The sequence below is a fragment of the Tachyglossus aculeatus genome, chromosome 18 (assembly GCF_015852505.1).
Source record: "Tachyglossus aculeatus isolate mTacAcu1 chromosome 18, mTacAcu1.pri, whole genome shotgun sequence".
NCBI lineage: Eukaryota > Metazoa > Chordata > Mammalia > Monotremata > Tachyglossidae > Tachyglossus > Tachyglossus aculeatus.
In genome coordinates this window covers 11,673,786-11,684,282 of record NC_052083.1, presented here as the reverse complement: position 1 = coordinate 11,684,282, position 10,497 = coordinate 11,673,786, and the positions used below count along the sequence as shown (strand labels likewise).

Here is a 10,497-nt window from a genome sequence, read left to right as displayed (position 1 = left end):
AATCTGATTGGTCAGGAGAGAATGAATAATGTGGTTAAACCCACACACATGCGCGCGCGCGCATGCGCTCCCACCAATCCGGGGGCTCGTTGGGGGGAGGAGGCGGGCACAAGCGGGAGAGATGAATCTGATTGGTCACAAGCGAATGAATAATACGGTTAAACACACACGCGCGCGCGCGCATGCGCTCCCACCAATCCGGGGGCTCGTTGGGAGGGGAGGAAGCGGGCACAAACGGGAGAGATGAATCTGATTGGTCAGGAGAGAATGAATAATGTGGTTAAACCACACACACAAACACGCGCGCATGCGCGCCCACCAATCCGGCTTGTACATATTTACTATTTATTTTGTTAACGATGTGCATATAGCTTTAATTCTGTTCTGACAATTTTGACACCTGTCCAACATGTTTTGTTTTGTTGTCTGTCTCCCCCTTCTAAACTGTGAGCCCATTGTTGGGTAGGGACCGTCTCTATATCAATCATTCGTATTTATTGAGCGCTTACTGTGTGCAGAGCACTGTACTAAGCGCTTGGGAAGTACAAGTTGGCAACACATAGAGACAGTCCCTACCCAACAGTGGGCTCACAGTCTAAAAGGGGGAGACAGAGAACAAAACCAAACGTACGAACAAAATAAAATAAATAGAATAGATATGTACAAGTAAAATAAATAAATAAATAGAGTAATAAATATGTACAAACATATATACAGGTCTATATGTTGCCGACTTGGACTTCCCAAGCGCTTAGTACAGTGCTCTGCACACAGTAAGCACTCAATAAATCATCATCAATCGTATTTATTGAGCGCTTACTGTGTGCAGAGCACTGTACTAAGCGCTTGGGAAGTACAAGTTGGCAACATATAGAAACGGTCCCTACCCAACAGTGGGCTCACAGTCTAAAAGGGGGAGACAGAGAACAAAACCAAACATACTAACAAAATAAAATAAATACGATTGAATGAATGTGGGGGAGGAGGCGGGCACAAGCGGGAGAGGTGAATCTGATGGGTCAGAAGCGAATGAATAATGTAGTTGAAACACACACACACACACACACACACGCGAGCGCGCGCATGCGCGCCCACCAATCCGGGGGCTCGTTAGGGGGGAGGAGGCGGGCACAAGAGGGAGAGATGAATCTGATTGGTCAGGAGCGAATGAATGAGTAATATAGTTGAAACACAAAGGCGCTCAAGCGCGCCCACCAATCCGGGGGCTCGATGGGGGGGAGGAGGCGGGCACAAGCGGGAGAGATGAATCTGATTGGTCAGAAGCGAATGAATAAATAATATAGTTGAACACAAGCGCACCCACCAATCCGGGGGCTCGTTGGGGGGGAGGGGGCGGGCACAAGCGGGAGAGGTGAATCTGATTGGTCAGTATGGTGGCCGGTGACCAATGGGAGCGCGTCTTTCCGGTGAGTGACAGCAGGAGGCTCCCCCTGCTGGTTGGGGGCGCGACGAGCGCGGCCGGTCCTGTCCCGTCGTGCGTGCAGGTGAGACACGGGGGGGCTCCGGACACGTGCAACCCGGGAATGCAACAATAATGATGATGGCATTTATTAAGCGCTTACTATGTGCAAAGCACTGTTCTAAGCGCTGGGCGGGGGGGGGTTACAGGGTGATCACCAGCTACATAACAATGATAATAAGCGTTTACTATGTGCAAAGCACTGTTCTAAGCGCTGGGGGGGGTTTTACAGGGTGATCACCAGCTACATAACAATGATAATGGCATTTATTAAGCGCTTACTGTGTGCAAAGCACTTTTCTAAGCGCTGGGGGGTTACAGGGTGATTAGCAGCTACATAACAAAGATAATGGCATTTATTAAGTGCTTACTATATACAAAGCACTGTTCTAAGCGCTGGGGGGTTACAGGGTGATCACCAGCTACATAACAATAATGATGGCATTTTATTAAGCGCTTACTATGTGCAAAGCACTGTTCTAAGCGCTGGGGGGGATTACAGGGTGATCACCAGCTACATAACAATGATAATGGCATTTATTAAGCGCTTACTATGTGCAAAGCACTGTCCTAAGCGCTGGGGGGGGGTTACAGGGTGATCACCAGCTACATAACAATGATAATAAGCGTTTACTATGTGCAAAGCACTGTTCTAAGCGCTGGGGGGGCTACAGGGTGATCACCAGCTACATAACAATGATAATAAGCGCTTACTATGTGCAAAGCACTGTTCTAAGCGCCGGGGGGTTACAGGGTGATTACCAGCTACATAACAAAGATAATGGCATTTATTAAGTGCTTACTATATACAAAGCACTGTTCTAAGCGCTGGGGGGTTACAGGGTGATCACCAGCTACATAACAATAATGATGGCATTTATTAAGCGCTTACCATGTGCAAAGCACTGTTCTAAGCGCTGGGGGGGGGGGGGCTACAGGGTGATCTCCAGCTACATAACAATAATGATGGCATTTATTAAGCACTTACTATGTGCAAAGCACTGTTCTCAGCGCCGGGGGGTTACAGGGTGATCACCAGCTACATAACAAAGCTAGTGGCATTTATTAAGCGCTTACTATATACAAAGCACTGTTCTAAGCGCTGGGGGGCGGGGGTTACAAGGTGATCACCAGCTACATAATAATAATAATAATGGCATTTATTAAGCTCACTGTGCAAGGTGATCACCAGTTTCATAATAATAATGATGGCATTTATTAAGTGCTTAGTATGTGCAAAGCATTGTTCTAAGCGCTGGGGGGGTTACAAGGTGATCACCAGCTCCATAATAATAATAATGGCATTTATTAAGCACTTACTATGTGCAAAGCACTGTTCTAAGCGCTGGGGGTGTTACAAGGTGATCACCAGCTACATAATAATAATAATAATGGTGGCATTTATTAAGCGCTTACTACTACTACTACTAATAATGATGGCATTTGTTAAGCGCTTACTATGTGCAGAAAACTGTTCTAAGCGCTGTGGGGGGAATACAAGGTGATCAGGTTGTCTCACGTGGGGCTCCCAGTCTTAATCCCCATTTTATAGATGAGGTCACTGGGCCTCAGTGAAGTGACTTGCCCAAGGTCACACAGCAGACATGTTGCAGAGTCGGGATTCGAACCCATGACCTCTGACTCCAAAGCCCGGACTCTTCCCATTGAGCCACGCTGCTCTTCTATGTGCAAAGCACTGTTCTAAGCGCTGGGGGGGCGGGTTAGAAGGTGATCACCAGCTCCATAATAATAATAATAATAATGATGGCATTTATTAAGCGCTTACCATGTGCAAAGCACTGCTCTAAGCGCTGGGCGGGTTACAAGGTGATCAGGTTGTCCCACGGGGGGCTCCCAGTCTTAATCCCCATTTTTTACAGATGAGGGAACTGAGGCCCAGAGAAGTGAAGTGACTGGCCCAAAGTCACACAGCTGACAATTGGCAGAGCCGGGATTTGAACCCATGACCTCTGACTCCAAAGCCCGGGCTTTTTCCATTGAGCCACGCTACACCAGCTTGGGGTGGGTGGGACTCAGCAGGCTCTGATGGTGCCGGGGGTCTAGGGACCCCCCCAAACCCTCTCTGCAAGATAGGACGGTGGACAGGGAACAATAATACTAATGATGGTATTTGTTAATAATAATAATAATAATTTTGACATTTGTTAAGCGCTTACTATGTGCCATAAACGCTGGGTAGATTCAAGGTAATCACTCTTAATCCCCATTTTCCTGATGAGGTAACTGAGGCCCAGTGAAGTGACTTGCCCAAAGTCACACAGCTGATGTGGCGGAGTCGGGATTAGAACCCACAACCTCTGACTCCTAAAGCCGGGCTCCTTCCACTGAGCCACAGTGCTTGTGCTTACTATGTGCCAAGCACTGTTCTAAACACTGGGGGAGATACAAGGGCACCAGGTGGGGTGCCCATGTGGGGCTCACAGTCTTCACCCCCATTTTACAGATGAAGGAACTGAGGCACAGAGAAGCGAAGTGACTTGCCCAAACACAGCTGACAAGTGGCGGAGGCAGGATTGGAACTCACAGCTTCTGACTCAAAATCCGGGCTCTTTCCACGCGCTGCTTCTCTGTGTCTCCCTATGCTGCCGTGTTATACTCTCCCAAGCGCTTAGCATGTATTCTGTGCACGCAGTAAGCGCTCAATAAGTACAATGGAAGAAATGTTTGCAGGCCAATTTCGAAGCCACGTGGCCTAGGGGAGAAAGCACGGGGCTGGAAGCGAGAGGACCCACGTTTTAATCGTGATTTATTCATTCAGTCATATTTATTGAGCGCTGACCATCTGCAGGACACTGTACTAAGCGCTTGGGAAAGGTTCCGCTACTTGTCTGCTGTGTGACCTTAGGTAAGTCACTTCGGATCTGTGGGCTCAATTTCTTCTTCTGAAAAATGGGGATTCAGTACATGTGTTGCCAATTTGTACTTCCCAAGCGCTTAGTACAGTGCTCTGCACATAGTAAGCGCTCAATAAATACGATTGATGATGATGTCCTCTCTCCTACTTAGACTGTCCCTCATGTGAGGTAGGGACAGTGTCCAACCAGAGTATCTTGTTGGTATTTGTTAAGCGCCTACTACGTGCAAAGCACTGTTCTAAGCGCTTTGGGGGATACAGGGTGATCAGGTTGTCCCGTGTGAGGCTCACAGTCTTAATCCCCATTTTCCAGGTGAGGTAACTGAGGCACAGAGAAGTTAAGTGACTTGCCCAAAGTCACACAGCTGACGAGTAATGGAGTTAGAATTAATAATAATAATAATGGTGGCATTTAAGCACTTACTATGTGCAAAACCCTGTTCTAAGCGCTTTGGGGGATACAGGGTGATCAAGTTGCCCCGTGTGAGGCTCACAGTCTTAATCCCCATTTTCCAGATGAGGTAACTGAGGCACAGAGAAGTTAAGTGACTGACAAGTAGTGGAGTTAGAATTAATAATAATAATGATGGTGGCATTTAAGCACTTACTGTGTGCAAAGCACTGTTCTAAGTGCTTGGGGGATACAGGGTGATCAGGTTGTCCCGTGTGAGGCTCACAGTCTTAATCCACATTTTCCAGATGAGGTAACTGAGGCACAGAGAAGTTAAGTGACTTGCCCAAGGTCACACAGCTGACAAGTAGTGGAGTTAGAATTAATAATAATAATAATGGTGGCATTTAAGCACTTACTATGTGCAAAGCACTGTTTTAAGCGCTTGGGGGATACAGGGTGATCAGGTTGTCCCATGTGAGGCTCATAGTCTTAATCCACATTTCCCAGGTGAGGTAACTGAGGCACAGAGAAGTTAAGTTGAGAAGCAGCATGGCTCAGTGGAAAGAGCCCGGGCTTTGGAGTCAGAGGTCATGGGTTCGAATCCCAGCTCTGCCACCTGTCTGCTGTGTGGCCTTGGGCAAGTCACTTAACTTCTCTGAGCCTCAGTGACCTCATCTGTAAAATGAGGATTAAGACTGTGAGCCCCATGTGGGACAACCTGATCACCTTGTATCCCTCTAGCGCTTAGAACAGTGCTTTGCACATAGTAAGCGCATAACAGATACCATTATTATTATTATTATTATTAAGTGACTTGCCCAAAATCATACAGCTGACAAGTAGCAGAGTTAGAATTGATAACTTATTATTATTATTATTATTATTATTAAGTGGCTTGCCCAAAATCACACAGTTGACAAGTGGTGGAGCCGGGATTTGAACCCATGACCTCTGACTCCAAAGCACGGGCTCTTTTCCACCGAGCCACACTGCTGCTTCTCTAAATTTGAGTTGTTTGAGGGGGAAGAATTAATAGTTTTTGCTTCTCTCCATTCATATCCTTCTCCTCCTCCTCCTCCCCCCAAGTCCAGGAGAAGGAAAAATAACGTTTTGCAGTAAATTTTTGAAAGTAATTTTCTGCCGAAAGAAGGCTGTGACGTGTAAAAGAAGTGAAAACTTGACCCTTTATCTAATTGAATCGGTAAACAGTGCGTTGAGAATACATTGCTAATGGCCCGCGGTTAAAAGAGACACACACATTGTTAAAAGCAAACAAACAAATGGGATTGTTCAGGATGTTTACAAGTCGTTAGAATAATTGCCCACTTCACTTACCTTTCATCTGAGGAGCTCATTAGGCAGGCTCAGTGGAAAGAGCCCGGGTTTGGGAGTCAGAGGTCATGGGTTCTAATCCCGGCTCCGCCACTTGTCAGCTGTGTGACTTTGGATAAGTCACTTCACTTCTCTGGGCCTCAGTTACCTCATCTGTAAAATGGGGATTAAGACTGTGAGCCCCACGTGGGACAGCCTTAATTACCTTGTATCTCCGCAGTGCTTAGCACATAGTATGTGCATAAATACCAACATTTTATGGGCCCTTAAGAAGTGTCTGTCACCTTTCCAGGGCATACGCTCTTAGTACAGTGCACCTCACACAGTAAGTTCTCAATGAAAACCACGGATTGGCCGATTAGACTAAAGAATCAATCAATCAATCAATCAATCAATCAGTCGTATTTATTGAGCGCTTACTGTGTGCCGAGCACTGTACTAAGCGCTTGGGAAGTACAAGTCGGCAACACATAGAGACAGTCCCTACCCAACAGCGGGCTCACAGTCTAGAAGGGGGAGATGGAGAACAAAACAAAACATACTAACAAAATAAAATAAATAGAATAGATATGTACAAGTAAGATAAATAAATAGAGTAATAAATATGTACAAACATAATCACAAACTTATGTTTTCAAATTTAAAAAAATACTGTGTCATTTTGTCCTTTAGGGCCTTGCCTGTGTGAGTCTACATGGTGTAAAGTCACTCACAGGAAATAGAGCAGTTTGAATTCTGGTAGCAGGGGCAGAGATGGGAGCAAAGGTGGAAATTCTGATTTGAAACCCTTTTGTATTCCAGCCCCATAACAGGTTTTTCTCCCTGCACTATTTTTGATTTTTATTTAGAATTTGTCAGGTCCACCTTGGGCCCCCACCATCATTCGGTCATTAGTACTTACTGAGCACTTTACCGTGTGCAGAACGCTGAGCCCACTGTTGGGTAGGGACTGTCTCTATATGTTGCCAATTTGTACTTCCCAAGCGCTTAGTACAGTGCTCTGCACATAGTAAGCACTCAATAAATACGATTGATGATGATGCGCTAAAGTCTTGGGAGAGTACAGAATAGCAGCTGGTAGACATGTTCCGGGCCCACAAGGAGCTTACAGTCCTAAAAGCGGAAACAGACATTCAGATAAACTACGGAGGTGTATGTTGGAGGTGTACTTTCCAAGCACTTAGTACAGTGCTCTGCACACAGTAAGCGCTCAATAAATACGATTGAATGAATGAATGAAAGTGTATAAAAATGCCGTGGGCACCTCCTGAATGGCAGGGCTCTGAATAATAATAATAATGGCATTTATTAAGCGCTTAGTATGTGCAAAGCACTGTTCTAAGCGCTGGGGCAGTTACAAGGTGATCAGGTTGTCCCTCATGGGGCTCACAGTCTTCATCCCCATTTTACAGATGAGGGAACTGAGGCCCAGAGAAGGTGACTTGCCCAAAGTTACACAGCTGATAAGTGGTGGAGCTGAGATTTGAACCCATGACCTCTGACTCCAAAGCCCGTGCTCTTTCCACTGTGCCACACTGCTTCCCTGCCCTTACGTGGTCAGCCCCTCACTATCCTGCACCCAGCCAGCATACTGGACACCTCGTTGGACTGGGCGTGGAGGTGATTTATTAAGTGCTTACTAGGTGCAGAGCACTGTACTAAGTGCTTGGGAGCGTCTTCATTCAGTTATATTTATGGAGCACTTACTGTGTAGCAGCGTGGCTCAGTGGAAGGAGCCCGGGCTTTGGAGTCAGAGGTCATGGGTTCAAATCCCGGCTCCGCCACTTGTCAGCTGTGTGATTTTGGACAAGTCACTTCACTTCTCTGGGCCTCAGTTATCTCATCTGTAAAATGGGGATTAAGAGTGTGAGCCCCCCGTGGGACAACCTGATCACCTTGTAACCTCCCCTGCGCTTAGAACACTGCTTTGCACATAGTAAGCGCTTAATAAATGCCATTATTAAAGGAGTGTACTAAGAGCTTGGGAGAGTACAATGTAACAACAAGCAGATAGATTCCTGCCCACAATGAGCTCACAGTCTAGAGGGGGACACAGACATTAATATAAATAGATAAATAAATTACAGATATGTACACAGATATATACCTATGTGCTGTGGGGTTGGGAGGGAGGATGAATGAAGGAGCAAGTAAGAGCGGCGCAGAAAGGAGTGGGAAGGCTTCCGGGAGGAGATGTGCCTTCAGTAAGGTTTTGCAGTGGGGGAGACATGTCTGATATGATATGTCTGATATGTCTGATATGATCTGTCTGATATGAGGGGGGAGGGCATTTCAATGCCAGAGGTAGGATCTGGACGAGAGGTCGGCGGCGAGAGGAACGAGAGCCAGATACAGTGAGAATAATAATGATGGCATTTGTTAAGCGCTTACTATGTGCAATAATAATAATAATGGCATTTGTTAAGCGCTTACTATGTGCAAATCACTATTCTAAGCGCTGGGGAGGTTACAAAGTGATCAGGTTGTCCCACGGGGGGGCTCCCAGTCTTCATCCCCATTTTACAAATGAGGGAACTGAGGCCTGGAGAAGTGAAGTAACTTGCCCAAAGTCACACAGCTGACAATCGGCAGAGCAGGGATTTGAACCCATGACCTCTGACTCCAAAGCCCGGGCTCTTTCCACTGAGCCACGCCGCTTCTCAAAGCACTGCTGTTCTAAGCGCTGAGAAGGTTAGCATTAGGGGAACAACGCGTGCGGGCTGGGTTGTAGTAGGAGAGTAGCAAGGTACAGTGTAACAGAGTTGGTAGACAATCAATCAATCGTATTTATTGAGCGCTTACTGTGTGCAGAGCACTGTACTAAGCGCTTGGGAAGTACAAATTGGCAACATCTAGAGACAGTCCCTACCCAACAGTGGGCTCACAGTCTAAAAGGGGGAGACAGAGAACAAAACCAAACATACTAACAAAATAAAATAAATAGAATAGATATGTACAAGCAAAATAAATAGAGTAATAAATATGTACAAACATATATACATATATACAGGTGCTGTGGGGAAGGGAAGGAGGTAAAATGGGGGGGATGGAGAGGGGAACGAAGGGGAAAGACACATTTCTTGCCCACAAGGAGCTCACATTCTAGAGGGGGAGACAGACATTGATAGAAATAAATCACAGATATGTGCAGAAGTGAGGTGAGACGGAGGTGGAGGGGATGAATGAAGGGTGCAAATCGAGTGTAAGGGCAACACAGAAGGGAGTGGGAGAAGACGAAATTAGGGGCTAGTCGGAAAGTCAGGGGAAGAGAGAGCTTAAGGAAAAAAGCTATTGTGCTTTAGATCCCCGTTTCTCCCAAGGAGAAATGAGAAATGGGTAGGGACTGTCTCTATATGTTGCCAACTTGTACTTCCCAAGCGCTTAGTCCAGTGCTCTGCACACAGTAAGCACTCAGTAAATACGATTGATTGAGACTCCAGATATCCCTAAAGAGCCCCTTCCTAATTAGGCCCGTGCCACCATGTGGTGTTCCTCGGGGGAATTAGAGCACCTTGTTGTGAGGTTTTCTCAGCAGGTGGCACTCCTATCCTGCACTTTGCCATTCCATGCATGGTGGAAATGACTTCAGGTGGCTTTAAGGAGCAACTGAACCAACTAAAAGTGGAAATTTTGTTTTTTGGGGTTTAGGTTTTGAGGTTGTAGAACTTCAAATCCCAGATCGAGACGCAATTCTGGGCAGAAGGAAGGCAGCAAGCAGAGTAAGTCAACCCCCTGTGTGGTTCTTTTCTTCCGTCCCTGGGTACTTTCACTGGCTTGGCCAAGGGAAGGGAGGTTTCTGAGGGAGTGTGGTTTTCCTGCCCCTTGCCCCCTAGCTAGTTATCCATATGTGGAATGCCTAACTCAACAACATTTTGTAAACTGCTCTGCACACAGTAAGCGCTCAATAAATACGATTGAATGAATGAATGAATGACTGTGTCCAACCTGATCAGCTTGGATCTATCTCAGTGCTTAATACAGTGCCTGTCACATAGAAAGCACTTAACAAATACCATGAAAAAGTACTGATCAATCAGTATCAACCAATAGTATTTATTGAGTGCTTACTGAGTGCAGAGCACTGTACTAAGCATTTGGTAGAGTCCAATACAGTGGAGTTGGTAACTGTTTCCTGTCCACAATGAACTTACAGTCTGGGGGGCGGGGGACAGACATTAATAGAAATAATTTATAATTTATAGTTCAATCAATTGTACTTATTGAGCACTTAATTTGTGCACGAGTACTATATTAAGCTCTTGGGAGAGTACAGTGTAACAGTTGGTAGCTATGCTTCATCTTCTCTCCCCCACCCATCATCACCCCTACAAGAAACAAGCAGTCTAGAGCTGGGAGGCAGATATTAATATAAATAAATTACGATTTATGTACTTACATACTCTGGGATTGAGGGTG

The 10,497-nt window shown here is 46.0% G+C and overlaps 1 protein-coding gene across 2 annotated transcripts in view; it reads left to right on the top strand.

Moving 5' to 3' along the window:
- Positions 1-1,463: 1,463 nt before the first annotated feature.
- Positions 1,464-10,497, top strand: part of LOC119939941 (cytochrome c oxidase assembly factor 1 homolog) — a 76,084-nt gene continuing 67,050 nt past the window's right edge. For both annotated transcript variants that reach the window (XR_005454856.1, XM_038759972.1), the window contains exons 1-2: positions 1,464-1,505; positions 9,730-9,800. The gene's annotated coding sequence lies outside the window, so the exon portion shown is untranslated. The remainder of the gene's footprint in view (positions 1,506-9,729; positions 9,801-10,497) is intronic.